This window comes from Pseudopipra pipra, chromosome 8 (assembly GCF_036250125.1).
Source record: "Pseudopipra pipra isolate bDixPip1 chromosome 8, bDixPip1.hap1, whole genome shotgun sequence".
NCBI classification, from domain to species: domain Eukaryota; kingdom Metazoa; phylum Chordata; class Aves; order Passeriformes; family Pipridae; genus Pseudopipra; species Pseudopipra pipra.
In genome coordinates this window covers 17607117-17626955 of record NC_087556.1, presented here as the reverse complement: position 1 = coordinate 17626955, position 19839 = coordinate 17607117, and the positions used below count along the sequence as shown (strand labels likewise).

General features: G+C 44.4%; 1 long non-coding RNA gene across 1 annotated transcript in view; it reads right to left on the bottom strand.

Moving 5' to 3' along the window:
* LOC135417969 (uncharacterized) overlaps window positions 1-19839 on the bottom strand; it is a 333771-nt gene that overhangs the window by 6328 nt on the left and 307604 nt on the right. The window contains exons 9-11 of the long non-coding RNA XR_010432281.1: window positions 13452-13528; window positions 12637-12717; window positions 1-3080 (exon numbers count right to left, since the gene is read on the bottom strand). The exon at window positions 1-3080 is cut by the window's left edge and continues 6328 nt beyond it. This is a non-coding gene — a long non-coding RNA (uncharacterized LOC135417969). The remainder of the gene's footprint in view (window positions 3081-12636; window positions 12718-13451; window positions 13529-19839) is intronic.

The window sequence follows — 19839 nt, the reverse complement described above, 5'->3', positions numbered from 1 at the left end:
GCAAGGAGGGGACTACCACAGGTGCAAAAAACAAATGACACCCCATAACCCCCACCAAAAGTGGGAGCTCCTTCCCTGGCTAGGGAGGAGGAGAATGACTACTGATTCCTGGCTCCTGATCAAATCCCTCCCAGCATAAATCATCCGATTAGATATCCTTACGATTTCAGAGCTGCCAATATTCTGGGACCATTTCAGCCTGAAAAATAAAAATGACACCAGGTGACAGCAGGGTAGCACATGGCTCAGATCCAATTCATTTTCCACTTTGCAGGCCCAGGGAATCAAAGTTAAAGGGAGGACTTTGAGATCGTGCTGGCCACTGGGGCAGGCTGAAGGGGCCGGGGGGAACATGGTGAAGAATGAAGCCATTGTGATCCCCTCTCCTCTTCTCCCAGAGCTGATGCACTGGAGATTCTGCAGGGATCACTGCTCCTGTGGCATGGTCACTCCCATGCTGCCGGCCCTGACTGGAAAATCAGCCACACGTTCATGGCATTTGCCTGGTGGCAGTCTGGGTACTAATGGAGTATCCTGCTAAAGGGATGGCATAGGAGGGAGAACTCTGTGCTAGGAACAGGTGAATGTATGTTATTGACATCGTTTGTGATTCAAAGTGCTCTACAGTGTCAGGAAAACATTTTCCCCCATTAAACAAACAATCTGCCAGACAGTTTCAGGCTCTGTCACTCCCTGTCAGTCTCCCCAGCAGCAGTTTGGCAGGTTCTGGCACACTCCCTCCACTTTGATCTTGCAAAAAGAAGCCTAGCACTGAAGGAGGGGAGGTGGCCATCCCTGTGATGTGACAAGCCTTTGCTCACCATGGTCAGCAGGAAGTCAGAGGGATGCTCCAGCAAAAAGGATGGATGTGGTCTGCACTGGATTCCTAGAGCAATACCTGGCCCATGGCAGAGCCACATTAGTGAGTCCAGGGAAGCAGTACACAAAGAAAAAAGGGCTGGCTACCAATGTGAGCTGTCCCTCCCTGTACCTCAGGGCTGACAAGACTGCAGCAACAGGAGCACAGGTCTTAATCCCAGTTCTGGCACTTCCTTGATACTCCACACTGCTGCCTGTGTTTCCATGCCCGGTCTCTATAGATTATTCAGGGCAAGCGCTGGCACACGCCTATGTTTGTCCAAGGCCTGGCAGGGTAGAGCTCTGCTCCTGCGCCCATGGCTGGCTGAGGGCAATGCTGAGGGCAGTGTCCACGGGAAGCACTGCCTTGGGCAATACCTGCACTGAGGACCAGGAGGGGCAGCAGAAGGGGTAGGTATCCTCTGGGGGGACACAGCACGTCACACCCAGGAAGGTTTGTCCTCTGCAAAGGGACATTGATGCAGCAGATTAAGTGTTTTTTCTGCAAGGACACAGCATCCTTTCAAAATGTAGCAAATGCTTTCTCCAAGTTATTCAGTTACAGGTTCCAAACTCCCAAACTACACAAATCTCCTGAGAAAATGCAAGTCAGTCAGAGAGGAATCTTGGAGTCACTTCAAACGTTTTGCCAATAATTCATGCAATGAGATTAAAAAAGCCATTTCTTCCTTTGCCAAGTACACAGAGAGCAGAGTGTTCTCTATTGTGTAGGAACATCACAGCATGTAGCATTTGACAAGGAAAGGTCACTGGGGAGGGGCCACAACTCCTTTTTTAAGAGATTGCTACCGATGTCCTTTGGAAAAACTGGTTTTACTCTGTAGCAAAAGCCATAACTGAATGCCCAGCTAACTGGGCTGAAATACCTGCCTGTGGTTTCACTTAAAGAGATTCTGTTGGAGGGTTCTCTGCTCTCTATCTGACCTGGGCCCAACCTTCCAGTGGTGTAAATCAGCAGACACCCATTTATTTATCCTGTCTGAATACTTCAGTGTTCTACTCCACACTGCAGCACAGGCAAGATACCAGGCAGCAGAAATGAGCTGAGAGCAGAGGGTCAGGTTGAAAGGACTCTCAGGGTACAATGTGCCAGATTTCCCCAGACTTCAAGGGACATATAGCATTTTTTTCAAGGGAGTAAGAAAGCTACTTGAAACTAGTCCTTAGTCCAATGCAGTAGTACAACAAAAGAGAGAAATAGCAGCCACAAGTAAACAGCCATAAACTAGTGATGCCTCCCAAACTACTTCTCCTCTTGCTTTGACAGGTGGGTGAGGAGCAAATTCCAGCCATGGCAGATCATCTAGTCTTCACTAGATGATTTATCACTTCCCTCATTCTCTAACGCAACAGTTGTGGCCCCACAAAAATCTAGCCACAGTGAACAGACAGGCTGCTACAAGATGTAACAGGAAAAACTTCTCTGGAAACACACAGAAAACCTCGGAAAACAGTTTGCTAAATCTAGCTACAAGTTGATGGGATGGGACAGGAGACCTCAAAATTGGAAATCTCTGGCAAAAAGCCACTGTGGTGTAAGCACAGCTCCAGACACAATACAACAGAAACACAGATCCAAAATCCCCTTTCACTGTAATAAAATTGGAGCTATTTCATCATGACTGATTTCATTGTGTCATTATCAATTTATCCTATGTAAAGTGAGAGATGACCCTCAGCCCCCAGGGAATTTAGAAAATGCTACAGTAGTGTGAGGAGCATATCAGGGGGCTCAGAAAATACCACTAGAAGCTGCCTGCAGAAATCCCCCGACAATCTCAGACATAGACTATCCTCACAGTGAGACACAATAGCAGGACAAAGCCAGGCAGCAGGGCTATTAGAGGATCCATGGAAGTAAGAATGCAGGAAATACCAGGCTATCCAGCCAGTGGTCTCTCTAAGCACATAACCTGTCTCCAACAGTGACTGTAAATCAGAAAAAAAAAACCACTCTGCAAGAGGTAATTATATAACAAGGTACAAGTAACAAGATTTTCATGCAACTTCCTCCCAAGCACTGGCAGCTTCCAGCTGGCTCCCCTACAGAGCAAATCCCATCCCAGACTTGACTGTACCTTTATATTTCAGGATTTCTTCATGATTCGCCTGAAACAGCCCATCTCTTTTTGTATCTTTCCAAGATCATGGCCTCATCAAATCATTGTACTGCAGAGTTCCATCACTAACAGTGCACTGGGCTGAAATAAAAACAAAAAAAGTATTTTTTTCTACCAGTGGTGAGTTACTGCTAATTCAATTTCAGTGGCTGCCAATCACCGATTTCTAGAGAGGGCCATGAAAGGCTACTTGTTTTGTTACCAAGCAGACAGAAGGCATTCTGGTAGTTGATAAAGAGTTTCTAGGAAATGGCAGGAGAATTAAAAAACCCTATAGCAATAGCAGGATGACTTGTGTGTCTGTGGAGGGACAGCTTGGTGACTCCAGTTGACAGTATGACCCCCTGGCATGCAGGGAAGGCCTGTTTGCCTCATAGCTGCAAACAATTAACGGATGGAATTTGTTCTCTTGTAACTTGTAAACCTAATGAGCTGGGCTGATGCAGGGCTGCCAGTAAATCCCATCAAGTCCTCTAATAGTTACAAAAGAGCCACTTCTTCATCTGAATCAGTGCAGATTACGCAACTGCTGCTTGCACCAGCATCTGAGCACCCCGCCCACTGCAGCTCACACTGTTTCATCCTGGGACATCACAGAAATCCCCAGTGGAAATACCCATGATTATAGCAGAGGAGGTAACTGAGATTCCTGGGAGACAGAAAATGGACCGTCCATTAAAAAGGATAATTTTCACCTTTGTGAGTAACTTTCTTAAGATGCAATGTGGTGGAAGTAGACATTACAGGACCATTAGTAAAAACTGTAGTGTGATGCCCAGTTTCTAAAGGTCATTGGTGGCAAAGCTCACCACCAAGCCAATGAAATGTTAATGTTTACGGCATGTACTTGTCACTGCTGGCCAGCAAATTCCAAAGATAAAACACAACAAGAATTCTGCTTGATGATAAAATTTAAAAAATCACCAATGGAAGCTTGTGACATGCTACAAAATGGCAAAAGGATTAGACATGTTTTAGGGATTACAAAGTGGAAAGAGAATGAGAAAAGCCCACAGAACTACCAAGAGTCTACCATTTTTTTTGTATCTGTGGATTACAGCTTGGTGGCTCCAGCAGGCTGTGGGACCTGCAGTGCACACAGGGAAGGACCTGCAGGACTCCTGCAAGATACCATTTATTATTCAGCTGGAAACACAGTTAACACCACTGGGATTTGGTCTCCCTCATAAATGTGAACAATTTTTACTTAGAGCAGTCAAGTGGCCAAGGGCTCCTTCAGCCTGTGGGACTACAGAGTACAGTTTTAAGCAGTTTTATTAACTTTAGTTTAAATCACTTCCAGTACTGATCCCCCTAAAGATCAAAGCTGTTCCATCATTTATACCTGGCAGGCAGTAAAATCCTTACGTAAATCTGTAAGACCCCTTGTTAAGTTTAACATTCATCACTTAACACTGCTTAGCTGCTAACCAGGGAAGAGTGTGCCTGCCAGGCCCAGCCAGTGCCATCTGCATCTCTGCAGCAAGGATCAAGGCTACAGAAAAGGAGTCAAAGGCTTTGTCCAATGTCTGTTCCTCCAAAAGACACAGATGGGAGATGGCCCTTGGAGAGAGCATCTCTGTCCCCCATTTCCTCTATGCCCCCACAGTAGCTATGTCTGAATTCCTTAAGTTACTAGGAAATCTCAGAGAGCTACAGAAAACATTTTGTGCCTAATGAGGCCTTCTTGGACCACAGTGTCATCAGACACTACCATGTCCTGCTAATGAGCTTCTCTCTCTGTGCAGTGTGGAGCTGCACTGAACTGAACTCTCCCCATAGGACAACACGGCAGGAACTGGCAGATTAAACTTTCCACTGGACCAGGGACAGTTGCAAGGCACTGGGATGGCATCCAACTTCAGCTAAGTGGAGTAGGGATTGAGAACATGAATTTATAACCAGCAACCATCAATGAGGCGTAGGGAGCCATGTGTACAGCATACACTTGGGAAGGAGGACTGGGGACTAGGGAAGAGTTGACTTCACCTAATGTAGGACAGATAGGACATGAAAAGACCATATCCATCCACTACAAAACAATGTAGGAAAATACACAGACAAGACCATCGTGACTTAAAAAAAATAAATAAAAAAGGCAGAAAACAGATATGTCCCATCAATGCTTGAAAGCAATGCATCCCTTCCTTGGATTTAGAAAATGCATCCTGTACAGCCAAGGATGTTCAGAAGGATATCCACCAGCCCTAGGCAGGGGCTGTAGTAGTAAGAAGGCAAATGTCCCATCCCTAAGAGATGACAAGTCTGGAATGCAAACCATGAGAGGGAACAATGGAAGACAAGGAAGTGTAGAAAGTGTAGTAGCATGAACTACACAAGAAAACAAGAGAAAAACTGTAAGATGGAGAGATGGATACCACCCAGAAGAAAACTGCAGCTACCTAACACAGCAGTTTCCATTCCACTTTGACTGGTACAAGTGCAGAGCCTCTGCTATGTGATGGGCCAAGCCAGTTTTTTGGGAAACACTTTTTTTGAAGTTTCCTCCTCTTTTTATGTCTCATTTTCCTCCTCCTTCCTCTCTTCTACTCCCTGCCTCCCTCCAGGCAGAGATATGTTTCTCTCAGCTGCTTCTGTGCCTGTGACTTTACTGCATGGGGAAGTCAGTCCGGAAGGTCACCTCTTTCATCAAGTATTCTATTTGCATCCAAAATTGTATGTACATGAAAAATGTGGTCGTGTGTTGCACCTAGCTGCAGACGCAGATGAAATTCTGTGGAAAGCCTGATGCACACTAACCTTTGCAGATGGTGCAGCTATTGCTGAAAAATGGATTGCTTAATAAAGCATATCATCCGACATATTTGCTGCTTGGCTAGCCAAATAGAAGTTGTTTTTTGCACAAATTTCCTTGTCAAATTTGTCAATGTTCATGTCATTTTTGCTTTAGGTCACAGAGCAAGGTGCAAATTCTTGGCATCTTTACTAGTTGCAAGCCAATTTCGGCTATTTCTAACAATGAAGTGAATTTCTCTGAGGATAAGACACTCACTGTATGGGGAGGAAAGGAAAACAGCAGGAAGTGGATAATTTTTTTCTGCGATTTTTTTTTTGTTGCTTTCTCTCTTTTCTTTTTTCTCTTTCCTTCTGAGAGATAACATTTGCATTCATTTATGGACCTTGATAATTCATAGCAGAAAGAGGCCTTTTAGCCTGTTAAATCATTTATGTTGCTTGACTATTTGGTGCATGATGCACACAGATTTTTGCATCGGTGTACAGAAAATGTATCTCTTCTTGCAGGAAAACTTGCAAGAGAAGAAAAGATCCATTCCTTTGGATTCTCAGATGTGGAAGTCAGGGGATTCTCCCCTTCCAGCTGTCTGCTAGAAGAGTTTTAAACCTTCCAACCTCTTAGACTAAAAGCAACATAACGTTCTATCACAGATTTAATCTATGTTGTTTGCTTATCTACCTGCTGTATATCCTTTGCTGACAGACACATCCTTGTCCCTGCTCAGATGCAAGGGTTTCAAGCCTCTTCCCTTCCTCCTGGGTTTCAGAACTTTTTTCCACAAGGTGCCTTCCCAGACAGTCATCGCAAGCTGCTCTACTCAGAAACAAAAATGAAGATTGTGATTACCATGTTTGCTATGATAACAACCTCAGCAAGGATGGACTTCAAAAATGCACTGCACTACCATGAGGAAACTACCTCAGGCACTGGACTTCGCCAGGAGGACCACAGGGAACTTGGGCATGAAAGCAAATATGGTGCATACCTGCAAGAGCTCGAGCCCCATTCAAGTCTTTCCTCCACCTCATGGCATCACCGAGTCAGGTCATAGGAAAGAGGGCACTTCTGGGCCTTGGTGACCCCTCAGAAGACCAGATCCTACTCCTTCAGTGATGCTGCATGCAGTGCTGGTAGCATCCACTTTGGGGTACAGAGCTGCACATCCAGCCATCCAACTCGACATACCACAGTTTATCCAGACCTCCATAAGGAGGTCGGTAATTTAGGTGTCAGGAATGCTATTTAGTTTGCATTTCCATTTTTGTTCAGTAACTCATCAGATATGGTGTTTTCCATTTACTAGGAACAGATGCATTCCTCTCTGGGCTGTGCTGTACTCCTGTAAAAATTACCTTTCTCTTTGGAGGATTCATTTCTCCCTGAATGCCCACTCAATTCAAAGTCCTTTATCAAGTATACCCTTCTACAAAGATACACCATTTGCCAAGTGCATCCTCCAGTGATCTATTCCTATAAAAGGAGGACTTTGCTGCAGGACACAGGCATTTGACATAATCCCATTTGCCTCCCGAATAAGCTGCCCCTTCAGAAAGAACATTCTTCTGCAAGGAACATTTTGTTTACAAGGTTTATTTTGTTAGCAGGTGTATTCCCACTAGTAAGTTTTTTCCACTGCACCATTTTTTTTAAAGGTCTTGTTTGGTAGCCAGATAGCCGAGACTGCCTGTGATAAAGCCAGCACAAGTGATTAATAGCAAAGTCTCTGCCATTTTATTATTAATAGCAGTGTGTTGACTCAATTAAATCCAGCCTGCTTTTTTTGGCAGGCCTTTGCAATTATACATATCATTATGGGCTGCAGCCCAAATGCATCCTGGGAGTAGACCAGAACTCCACATTAACTTTTCTGGCTCTCTCTTTGCAGGTTGGCCACTGTAACATGTGGGCTATAACCAATCCAGGCTGTTTCAGGGATGGCAGAATAGAGGAAGAAGGAAAAATGGCAGAGGCAAGGATCACACCTAGAAAGTCCACGCTCCCTCACAGCCATAAACAGCCTGGCAAACGTATCCTGTATCCACCCCTCCACAGTGAACCCCATAAACACAGTGTAATCTGTCTGGACAGTACCTTTTACCAGCAGGGGCGATTTTCCAGCACGCTAAGGGGTGTGTTCAGTAGTCTCTTCCAAAACAGACTTGCAAGCTGATTGGCCTGGCTTGAAGAGGCACTGAACTGAGGTTCAAGCCTTTATTGGAGAAAGGCTCCAGCAGATTGTGTTTCCTGGTGGTAAGAGAGTGATCTCCTAGTAAAGCTAGAATACCCTAAACCCAAAGTACCCCAAAGTGGGCTGTAGGCATACTCTATTGATGAACATACTTGCTGCTACCTTTTGAAACATCTCAGCTAGCCTTGTGGGAGGAAAACCAGTCATGAGCCTAAGGCATAAGACTAGGACCAAGTCAGGTTCTCAGCACTGATAATGGACTCCATGTATGATTCCAAGCGAGTCTTCAAAGTCCTGGGATATTTTCTGTAGCCTTCAAACTCAAGGGATCCATGAGTCATTCAGATCACTTGTTATTTGGTGGCACCAAGCTTGGGTGCCTAAATGGTCAACAGATATGCGTAGACAAAGGTAGGTTGCCTTATCTCAGGTTTTGAAGAAAGCCAGAGTCTGGGGACCCTGGACAGGTGGTGAAATGAAGCTTTGTGGTTTTCTCACAGCCTTTCATGACAGCCTATCCATAAAATTATGTTCTGTTAATCATGGGAGAAAGCTCTTTTTGGACATTAGACTTGTATATAAAGCACCTAGCATGGTGAATGTTTGATCTGAGTGGTAGGCCTTGCCATCACTCAGCTAACAAATCACAGACATGAAGTGCTGGAAGAACAACAGGGTCTGGCCTCTTGCAAAAGCAGCATATGTTGCTCAGAAGCACTGACCCATCACTGTCCTTTGCAGACTGGGTGGGCTTCATCTTCCTGCTAACCAGAACAGGCAACTCCAGTGACACCCTCTAGCATGCATACGATCTATGACACCTCTCACTATGACTGCTGGATTTTTCTTCCCAAGCCCACTGCTCTCTGCAGTTGTAGATCTACATTCTTCTCTCCAATGAAGACTGGAAACACCCCACCTTCCTGCAGGCACCTAGGACACTACCACTCTTCCTGTAGTATTAGGGGAGATCCCAACAAGCCACAGCTGAAGCCCCACAAAAAAAAAAAATAGGTCCAGTTTCCCATTACTTCAACACAGGGGGTTTTTCAGCTGAAGGCTCTTTTCAGCTTGTGCTACTTCATCTTCCAGAAACCCATTAAGACTGGAGGGCACTCTGTGCTTTCCATCCCAGCTTGGCCTGTTTCCATCCATGTCGTCCATCTGGTTTATTTGCTGGCATCAGACAATCCACAGCTGTGGGGCTCTTGCTAAACCAGGGTGGAAGAGTTTAAGCACTTGGCCTATAATCTCCTCCCAGTGCCTACAATGCCTTTCAGGAAATAATTCTGCTGCTGGAAAAGGGAATGCAGAGATGTTCTGCTGTCCACATTCCCCTGAACAGCTCTCAGCAGTGCAGAAAGGACTTTGTACCCAGCTCCAGCCATTGATGAAGCTGATAGCTGCAGAGCGGCAGAGCTTATGATGAGTAAGTGCTTCCCTGAGGAACCTCAGCAACATCAGCACCACCTCTGACAACACTGAATTTAACTACTCTTAGCATGCCTGGGAAAGATCCAAGGAGTTCTGTCAGACAGGAGGAGATTCACATATAGCAGTGGGGAGGACAGGGCCAAGAGGATTGATGGAGATATTTGCAGGTTTTGTACAAACTTGGTTTCTTCCCAGACAAAAGCAGCTGCAGATCCATGGATGTGGCTTGCAGGAGTGGCTCTCCCAGCAGTATGCCTGCTTTGCCCATGCCTATAGCTGTGAGAAAGATAAACACAACTCTGGATGATGGTCTTCAGAAATCTACTTTAAAAAGGTGTACCCTTCATGGACTAGGTGGACACCACAGCCATGTCCACACAATGACTGGGCAATGCCACTTTGTTTAAAAATATGTTAAGAGTCTAAGACATTTGTTATCTTCTTGTTTCAACAGGAATCTCATTTTGATTTTTATATAGCACAAAGGAGGGCTATAAAGATGGTGAAGGGCCTTGAGGAGAAGCCATATGAGGAGTGGCTGAGGTCACTTGGCTTGTGAAGTTGTGTCAGGGAAGATTTAAGTTAGGTATTAAAAAAAGGTACTTCACCCAGAGGGTGGTTGGGCACTGGAACAGGCTCCACAGGGAAGTGGTCGTGGCCCCAAGCCTGACAGAGTTCAAGAAGCGTTTGGATAATGCTCTTAGGCACATGGTGGGATTCTGGAGACTGTCCTGTGCAGGGCCAGGAGTTGGACTTTGATGATCCTTGTAGGTCCCTTCCAACTCAGGATATTCTATGATTATATGATATATAGCACTGACCATCTATGAAGCTGGGCAGAAGAAACTGACTTTTCTTGCAGGAAGAAACTGACTTTTCTTGCAGGATATTAGAAAAAATATTTAGTTTTATTCCAAAAACATATGCTTTCCTCATTACCTTATAAATCAGATGCAGACTTGACCCACATCTCAAACATGACAGAAGGGGACTCAAGCATTACTATAGAGAACCCAGCCATGGTTCAGCACAACAAAGTTTAATTATATAGAGCAACATCACATATCCTGCTCTAGACACGGGGCTCCTGACTTTCAGTGTGATGTCGGCAGTTCCATCACTTCGAGGTCTTTTTATTTTTAAGGGTGATTGCAGAGATTCAGAGAGGCCAAAGTTCTCAAGCCAGCTGGTAACAAACCAAAATGCTTATTACCTCAGTGAGTAAGTCTGCCTTCCTCTGAGACTTCCCTTAATCCCAGGATGAGTGACCACCAGAGAGGAGATGATCAGACACTTGCAAGGGCTGTCCCTGTCGCCCCAGGACCAGTTAGTGGGAACAGAGCTGTTATTGCTTCTCTGTTATCAGTTACGGCAGGAGATTCCTTGCCTTGTGGCTGAGGCTGCTTTGTACATACGACTCACAGAACATAACTAAATCATGTAAAATGTCATCCTGTGTTTGCCATTAATAAGCTTTCAATTAATAACACAAATTTCTGAGAACACCCCAAGCTTGAAATTCCGCACTGTGCTGCCTAGCAGAGCCAATCAGAGCAGTCTCAGAGCCAAGCCGTAATAAAGCAGTTTTCCTTTCCAGAAAAGATCTCGCCTTGCTGCTGTAGTTGGAAAACCCCACCCCATGCACATATGGGATAAAACATCCTGTAACTTAGAGGATCACAGGAAAGCTTCCAAACTGTGGTGCAAAGCTTTTGTTTTCAAATATCACAAGACTTGATTCTGCTTACTTCCTGATGTAAGTTACCCCTGATGTACATGGGATTGATCAGCTGTACTAACAGGAAGACAAGAACTGGAGCTGTATGTAGGAGGACCACAGACAAAATTTAATGTATCCAAAATGACAGGTACTAATGTGATGCCACCTGACACCAGTTTTTCCACCACATATGCAGTTTTTCAATACTCATTGTATACACATGAGCTTTTTTCCTTTTGTAAGCACAAGTACACAGGAAACCATGGGCAAATTTAAGCTTGTATTAAACGTACGTAAACCTTTCTGAAGGTAGATCTAAAAAGCCTGGCTATGCATATACCCCTCACACACATAAAGGCAAAGATAAGGAACGCATTGCCACCTTCCCAGGCCCTGTACCCTCTGCTTCCTGTACACAGCTCACCTATCTGGAAGAAAATACCTTTCTTTCTGGCATGCAGACAAAGCCCCTCAGCATTCCCAAGGGCACTCTCTCTCACAGACACACAGAGCAAAGCATCTTCCTGCATTCTTATTTCTGCATTACTTGTGCAACTCCTTCCCTGTATCTATAGTCTTGTACAATCTCTTGCTGTCTGTACACATCCATGTTCACAATATACCTTGTGGATAAGCAGGCATGCAGACAGACAAGCTCACACACACACACACCTCCCACCCCCATGAGGAACTCCAGGTATTGAGAGGTAATCCTCCTGGCTCACAGAGCCTGGTGAATGGAATAATTAATTTTCTGACGAGCATGAATATCACGCAAAGGCAGCCACGTGGATATGGTGGAACGCTTCCAGCCAATATCCATGCAATCCGGATATTTTGATTCACCCATCCCCAGCTTCTGCTCTCAGCAGTGCTGACAGCAGCAAAGCTGAGCTTGCTGTGCTGTTTGGGAAGGCCTCACAGATCCGGCTGGCTGGCCTAGATGGTAGAAGACAGCTGAACTATCATGCACAGCCTGCTCCTCCTCCCCACCAAAGACAGGGAGACCTTGCCACCTCCCACACCCTAACCTATTGCTCCCACCTGAAGTTAACTGCTCACCAACACCCACCCCACAGCTCTGGTCTCTGGGGCAGGGGAGAGAACTGCACAAGCAGCATCAGTCTGCTCAAACCTGACAGTCCTCCTCAGTGGAGAATTAAGGGCAAGTCCCTGATGCAAGGACACTAATTCTTCAGGCTACAGATCAAAATTCTCCTCCCATCCTGGCATAAGTCTACTTGTTCTCCTCTGTTTTACAGTTAAGGGTTAAAAGTGCCTGTGTAGAGCAACTACAGACCCTAATTCCAGGGAACAGAGCAAAAGGGAGCTTAAAGAAGGACAGAGGATGCTAGGCAGAACAGTATTCTTAAGACAGTGGTTCAAATTGCACCCAAACCCAGAGGATTCCCAGTTACAGAGTTATGATATTCCTAAAAACTATAATACACAGCTGTTTACTTCTGTGCAAATATTCAGCCAGTGTTGCTATAGCATAATTGATCAGTCTAGACAGAAACAGAAATAATGAGCTTACCATGCTGGACATCTGAGTCCCATTCCCATCTTTGTCTTCAGCTCTTCATGTGTTCAGGGACAAGTTACCTCTGTTCCACAGCTGTAAGATTAACACAGAAATACTTGGCCTGACTGTTTTGCCTGTTAGCTCAGATCACCAGATCATCAAGAACTCTTGTCAAGAGAGACCAAGACAGTGTGTGCCTTATAACAAAATGATCTCTCACTGCTGTAGCAAGAGCATAAGCATGTATGGCTAGAGACTTGCAGGCGTGATTATTTGCACATTGCCCATGATATGCATGTGTATCTATGCCCCTTGCACGGTGCCACACACCATGCAGTCTCTGCACACATCCCACCTCTTAAGTGCTTTTATCTTGGAATTCCCATCAGGGAAGAAAATATCTGCCAAAGCTCTTTCCAGAAGACATGAGGCCAGGAACATAGCTGTACAGTCTTAGAGGGGAATTTGCTGAGGATTTTCACAAGAGTTCAAGTCTGAGCCAAACTTCAAGGTGACAAAATATACTTTCCATTGTGTAGGTTTGGGTTCTATCAACATTGTGGCTCTGACACTTCCCAGTACACCTGGTTCTTTGAATTTTTTCATCCACAGCCATGATACTTAGAAATTGTGCTTGGCTTCTACTGGGAACAGGCAAATTTAACACTCCTTTGTATGTATGAGAAGAAATCTTCTAATCTTCTCCTATTTTTCTCTAAGAGGAGCTAGGAGAAGAACCCAGAGGAATTATCTTACTGCAAAATTGAGGCTTGCAAGTAAAAGCAGAGTCATGGAATGAAGAAGTAAAGGTCCTCAGTCATGCTGACCTTGTTTTTTCAGCTCCTGGGGTTGTTGTCCATCCACAGGAGCTCAGTATGTCACTATTTATATTTGCTAGTAAGTCCTACAAAAGAGGGAAAGTATTGTTGTGTAAGTCATTGCCCCAGTCCAGAATACACTGGGAAATTCTCACAGATATATACAGTACAGAAGCAAACAAAGACATCCAATTATCTTCCTAGTAAAAGATAGATCCAGCTTTTCAAAGGGTGACATACCAAAGTGATAAGGAATTAGTCAAAACCCTGGATTAGATATGGGTTCAAAGCACTCTCCTCATGCTAACACAACTTCCCAGCCCTCCATGGATGGGCTGAGGCTGCTCTTTCCAAGACCCTGGGATTAAAAACACATGAAAAGAAAAAAAAACCAACAAAACAAAAAACCACCATCAACAACAAAAGCAAATAAACAAACAAACAAAAACAAAAATCCTCAAGTCAACCAACAAAAAAAAAGAAAAACAAACATCAGCAATTAAACAACAATGGGTGGAGTTTTCAAGAGTACCAAGAGGGCTTAGGAGTGCAAGTCAGTCAGATGTGTGCTTCTAAGTCCCTCCACTGCTTTGGAAGACTTCCAGCCCTAAGAGTAAAATAAAAGGCAGGGGATATATATGGCTCCTAGGCTAATGAAGCTTAATTTTATCCAGCTCCTATTTATTCTTTGGTTTCGCTTCAGAGCACTGATTTCACATTCCTGCACCTTTTAGATATGCATATATATTTCATAAATAGGCAAATGTATATACACAATCCTGAGCATGGGAGTATGTTTATACATGTAAAGCAACTGGGTATTTACAAGCTGTTTCTAAGGTTATAATATCCATTGCTATTATGAACTGCTTCATTAACCTGTCAATCACATTCCTTTCTCCCTTTCACCCCTCTCCCATGTTACTCCGTGTGTTGGAAGTGAAGCATGTGTGTTTGTGTCAAGTGTATTATTTCAGACAGTACAGACACACAGACACACATGGACGCACGCCCAGAAATTAATATGGTTTCATTGGTGCCTCCCCAGGAGCTTGGCTCTGGCCTACCCTCTGGACTTTGCTAGCCATGGAGATGCCTCTCACAGTCATTTATCACCCAGCCCCTGGCCAGCGGCACCGGGTCCCGGCATTGTGTCCCCAGGCTGCCGTGCAGGAGGAGGGGCATGTTTGCAGTGTGGTTGCAGTTTGGAAGCACTGCTGATGGACTAGTCTCCAATAAACCCCCCAAAAGTGCTGATATGCTGAAAGCAGCTGACACTGATGGATCTGCTCTCATCTTGCCTTTCAGTCGGCTGCAAGAGAGAAGAGAGAGAGGAAGAGAAACAAAGGCAGAGATTAACTCTTTTGTCACAGAGCTCTGCAGTTTTACAAGGCAAGATAAAGCTGCTGTCCAGGTTGGGTGCAGATGGGACCAGCTCAGCACAGTCTGTCTGATTCTCTATGGAGTACAATCTGGGGGAAAAAACAGCCTGAACTGCACAATGATTTACTGACAGGGCCTGTGCTGCCTAACTGAGCCTTTTAACTTTCCTTGCAGTTACAATCACAGCCAGGGAGACCAGCAGAGATGCCTGGACAGAGTCCTGGGCAACTGGCTCTGGGTAGCCCTGCCTGAGCATGGGGCCTGACTGGACAAGATGACCTCCAGAGGTTCCTTCCCACCTCAACCATTCCGTGATTCTCCCAGACCTGCAGGCCAGCCATTAAACCAACAACACTGCTTGCACTCGCACTGCTTTGGGTGCCACACAGCATAGTCAAACCCACACGGCACAGACCCTTGAGGTGTGACCCAAGCTACTCAGTCAGCAAGGCACACTCCTGTGGATGCAGGCTCAATAAACACAGGCATCCAGCTGGATTCATACATTTCTGTGTACGAAATCATGGAGTGGATTTTGTTTGTCTGTGATGTCAGGCATCAGACTAACCAGATCAAGTCTCAAACTGCTCCTTGTGATACCCCTCCCTAAAGCCAGTCAGAATGTTTTAATATAATTTCATTTAATCAAATGAAGTTTTGCCAAAATTGAGCTATTTGGGAAACTGGGTCCATTTGGCTCAAGTTTTTCTTGACAACACCTTAGTTCCAAGGGGCTCAGATATGAACCCCCAGTCTGCATTTTTATGTCATTCAGCTGCACAAGAAGCATTTGGAAAGTTTCCCTCTTCTCTCACTAGATTAGAAACTTCATCAGCTGCCAAGAAGCAGGACTGCCAACTACCAGACCTCCTTTTTGAAGGACTAGCAAGATATCCATATGGATGTGTCTTTTCCCCACACAGTCACGTACAGAGTTCAGTGTAAATATGGCTGAAGATTCACACATCTCTTTCAATGCCTTTGCCCAGTCATATTTAACACTGACAATGTCACAGGTACAGCAGGACCCCAAATTCTCACATGCCCAACTGCAGGACCAAATGTCCTCAGAAAAGCAGACTGCACTACATTAAGCCTAAACACACAAGGAGATACCCATACTAATACTACTAATAAAGGATAAAAATAAAAATATTAGTGCTAATTCTTATTAATAAAAATGCCAAGCAACATTCTTCCTCCTACGGAAAATCTCGTTTCATTTGTAACCTTGATTTTCCTTGATTTGAAGAGAGGAGGTGGGATACTTTTTCTAGGTAATTCTAAAGAAAAATTTCTAAATCCATATTGAAAAATTGATCATTTTCCAGATTCAACTGCCAAGTAAGATTCAACTTCCAGAAACTGCCAAGTAGCATCTTCCAAAAACAAAGTTCATATTTTTACTCAAGAAAAAGAGAGACACCTTGTCGTGGGAAAGTCATTTTCCCATTGGGAAACACTGCTGAGCTCTAACACTGCACAGCTCTAATTCTTGTCTGGATTTTTCAAGCCTGGTTTATCCTGCACTTGAGTTGCACAGTTCACAAGTATTGCCAGCAACTTCAGGCAAACCAGTCACTGGGCGAAGTACAAATTAACACGAACAAAGGCAGAAGCCAGCCCCAGCTGAATGTTAGGGCTGTTCCAGGGTTTCTCTCAAGGCCAGGGTGCTCTAGTGCCGTGTCCTGTGCAGCTTTACAAACACACAGAAAGAACCTGTCAGATCTGCAATCCACCATCAGCATAACAGTAAAGACAAGTACATTACACTTGGACATGGACACCCTCTGAAACACAGACACATCACCACAGCAAAACCTCCTGCTCTCACATACACTCTGCTGAACATGCAATCCTTTCTGAAATACAAAAAAGATCTCCAAGCCAACAAATGAAAAATGGGAGGTTGGGGTGAAGAGTCCTGAGATTTGTCTTTATTTTTCTTTTTAATTCCTAGAGAAAAAAGGGCCTTTTAAAATAAATAAGTAAAATAGTAGTAAAAGCAATGTTTCCTGATGAAATATTGATGTTTTTTGCCACACCTTTTCAGGTTTTGTCTATTGTCACCTATTTCCTTTTAATGAAAAATTCTAAAAGCTAAATCAAATCCCAGAGTTTAAAAGGGGTTTGCAGACTACTACTCCTATCCGGAGGATGATTTAAAATGAAACCTTAAGTAGAGGTCTGTTCTAAAGTCTGAAAACAACTTTGAAATTTCAAAGTTCCCCACTAAACACAAATAACAATAATGTCACCATGTCAAATGCAGACAGTCTTGGAAACAAACCCACCAAGGAATTATCGATCATCTCTTCACATGTCCTTAATAAAATCTTGGTCTAAAATCTATCCACAATATGCCATCTGCCACACACTGAGATGAAATATGGTGTGTGCTCTTGGCATCTAACACTCTGATGAACCATTTGTGAAATCTCTGCAGAATTTCACATTCTCAGTAGCACACTTTTCTAGAGGAGTGATTTTCAACTTTAATTTTATCTGTGGGCTCTTAAAAAAATAGATCTGCCTCTGAAGGGCTTAAAAGACAATCTGTAGATAGTTACACAGCTGTTTTGAACTTGCCTTTTCCAGCAACTTTTACAGACTCACTTAGGAATAGCTTGAGTTCCCCAGGCAGTCCTGTGGACCCTGTTACCGATATTTGGTGCTGTAAGGAAGGGCTACATGGACTGTCTGAATGGAGGTCATGGAGGTTTCCAGTGCCAGGGTTAGCCCTGCCTGTGAACACCTCTGACCAAAACCCATCTTCCCTTCCATCTCAAAGTGCTGAGAGGTGCTTAAGCAGGACACTTGAGCAAGTGCCTGCTTTCAAGTACCTGGGGATTGCTGATGGAATTCTTCTTGTGCTGCAGGTCGGGCACGTGTGCAAGCTGTGCAAAAGTGAAGCCCTAAGCAGCCACTGCAAAGCTGCTCCAGCCAGCGAGCGCTGCCCAGCCACCAGAGCTCTGTGTCCAGGGAACACATCCAGGCAGGAGATGGCTCACCTTCCCAGTCCATGCACCCACCTCAGTTCCCTCCACTCCCAGCTAGACCACAAGGGCCCATTTATTCTAAAATATGAAATTTGTGTTGTTCCTTTATTGTTCTTTAATGAAACCCTGTTTATTCTAGGCTTTTAATTCTTTCCATCTATTATGTTTAGACAACTCATTAACAATCATTTGTTATCATTAGACTTCAATTTTAAACTCCTTTTCCCAGAGGAGGCAAGGCAGTGCTTTTAAACATATTTGCATCATAAACAATTTCTGGGCCTCGTGTGCCATCTATTACCCCAGCCTTTCCTCCCTTCTTACCCAGGCAGAAGGTGCTGAAAGAGCCTTATCAAGGTTTTGGCCAGGTTCAGGGTAATGCATGTTTCCCCCACACCTGGAACCACTGAGAGTTCTGCATTAGGACAGCAACCCGGTGCATTAATAGGAAACTCTTGAAATCCTAGGTCATGTAATGGTGAGCTGCTCCTTCCGCTGGGATTAATGACTACATGCTGCAGCTGAATTCATTAGGGCCTGCTAAAGATAGCTTGCTAGCCTGGGATAATGTGTGGGCCTCATTCTGCTCATTTATGGTTGTTCAGCTCCACTGGATTTAGTGAAGTCATTCCTGATTTGCAGCAGGGTCCCTCGTGTGCATGCTAGATAAGCACTACGTCACACTTTGCATTCATTGACAGCTCCCAGTGGGCAAAAATCTGATCCCTGTTATGTTGGCTAAATCCAGATCAACATTCACTGAGGCTGCAAGGCATCCCTTGGATATGTAGTGGCATCAGTATGCATGGAGTGTGGCCCGCATGATGAAATTTGCTTTGGTAGAAGGGAGGTTCCTTAAGTTGTACAGAAAGCAGGAAAATAGTTGCCTTTCTCCTCATGTTTTTTCTAAGTTTTGCTTGCTGCTGTATTCATCATATGCTGCTCATCACCAACTGTGATTAGTAAAACGCGGAAAAAAAAAATCACTAAGCTGGAATCTTTTAAAGTATTATTTTGATTTCCAAAATCTCATTCCAAATTATACTTGGAAAATGTTGGCCGTGACAGCCATGTCTCCTCTTTCCCACATCCCAGTGAGCAAGCCAATGACACATCTGTTCAGAAGAAGTTTAGCTCTTATTAGTAGCATTGCTAGATCATCTCTGTCATTGCCAAGTCTTGTGCTGGTGCTAATGCATTGTCACTGTCTCAATACCCTGGAATTTGGCTATTAAAGTTCATCTGGTGGTGCTACCCCAGGTCCACTAACGTGACAGGAATGCATGTTTTAGAACTGTTGTGTTTCACTACAGCCCCTGCACCTTTGAATGGCAGTCCAAAAAAAAACCACTCACCAAAGGCCTCAGTTCTACCCAGCTCTAAGATTGTGTTCAGCTTTAAAGACTTGGAGGACATTCACTGGCCTTTCACTTGTCCAAAAGCCCCTTCATACCACCAAGTGCAAAGGAGGTATTGCATGCAGGCAAGTTCTGCTGGTTGAAGTACACAGACGGGAGAATAGTAGGCTGGGCCACCACACCTATTACAGCTTTCCATGTGGATGCTTACAGCTTATAAGAAGATGAAAATACTTCATACATAATATTGTGGTCTGCTCATGGAATTTTTACACCTCTGATGAACTCTACAGCTTGTGCTAGAGATAATGATGATCCTTGCTGCAAGGCTCCACCCTGCATGCTAAGTAAAGTCCTGCCATTTTCTATCCTTCCTGCTGTTATTCTGATCCAATTAAAGTCATTGCAGCTAAGTGAAAAGTTGTGATTGACTAATTGGATTTGGGAGGGCAAAACACCCATCAGAAGCCAGGTTTAATTTAGGTTTCCTTAAAATTTCTAAGGCCACTGGCAGGCTAGAAGAGGCAGCTCCATCCTTAGTTGGCTCCAGCTCGGAAAAAAGGGATTAGTTAGTTGCCGAGTGAGCTCCCTGCTGCCTTGTGTCCATGGAGCTGTCCAATTCCAAGGCCTGTGTTAGAGTCTTTCATTTTTGGAATC